Source organism: Wasmannia auropunctata, unplaced genomic scaffold (genome assembly GCF_000956235.1).
Source record: "Wasmannia auropunctata unplaced genomic scaffold, wasmannia.A_1.0 LD336095.1, whole genome shotgun sequence".
Classification (NCBI taxonomy): domain Eukaryota; kingdom Metazoa; phylum Arthropoda; class Insecta; order Hymenoptera; family Formicidae; genus Wasmannia; species Wasmannia auropunctata.
The window spans coordinates 649,322-650,254 of record NW_012026795.1 but is presented as its reverse complement, the minus strand read 5'-3'; the positions used below and the strand labels follow the sequence as shown (position 1 = coordinate 650,254).

At 43.6% G+C, this 933-nt stretch overlaps 1 pseudogene; it reads left to right on the top strand.

Moving 5' to 3' along the window:
* Positions 1-51: 51 nt before the first annotated feature.
* Positions 52-749, top strand: LOC105462791 (annotated as a pseudogene).
* The last annotated feature ends 184 nt before the right edge of the window (positions 750-933 follow it).

Genomic DNA, 933 nt, shown 5'->3' with positions numbered 1-933 from the left:
AACGTATGGCAGCGATTCTCCATTCGAACGCTCGGAGAGTACAGCGATCTGTATCTAAAAACTGACGTCTTGTTGCTAGCCGATATATTTGAAAATTTTCGCGATAGCTGCGTCGCGAGTTATGGACTCGATCCCGCGCATTATTTCACGTTACCGGGTTTCACGTGGGACGCCATGCTGAAATATACTCGTATTAAATTCGAACTTCTCACGGACATTGACATGGTCATGTTTGTCGAACGCGGTATACGCGGTGGCCTGAGTCAATGTTCCAAGAGATATGCGCGGGCTAACAACAAGCACATGCAGTCGTATGATCCATCGAAACCGTCGTCGTACTTAATGTACTTCGACGTAAATAATCTGTATGGCTGGGCAATGTGTCAATCATTGCAGTACGCAGATTTTCAATGGGTCAACGACACAGCAAATTTTAATGTTATGAATATCGCGTTAGATTCTGCGATAGGCTACATTCTCGAAGTCGATCTAGACTATCCACAACACCTTCACGACGCGCACGCTGACTTACCGTTCTGTCCAACGCGCGATAAACCACCCGGCAAGCGGCAAGAAAAACTCCTCGCGTCTCTATGTAATAAAAAGACGATACGTTATTCATTATCGCAATTTGCAGCAATGTACTCATCACGGTCTCCGTATTACAAAGATTCACCGCGTATTGCAATTCGCGCAATCTCCATGGCTTCGTGAATATATTGAACTAAATACAAAATTTAGAACACTAGCTAATAACGAATTCGAGAAAAATTTATACAAATTAATGAATAATGCGGTATTTGGTAAAACTATGGAGAATGTGCGCAATCATGTCGATGTGCGACTATTAACAAAATGGGAAGGTAGATACGGCGCGGAGGCAATGATCGCGAAGCCGAATTTTCATAGCCGAAGCGTCTTTTCGGAGAATCT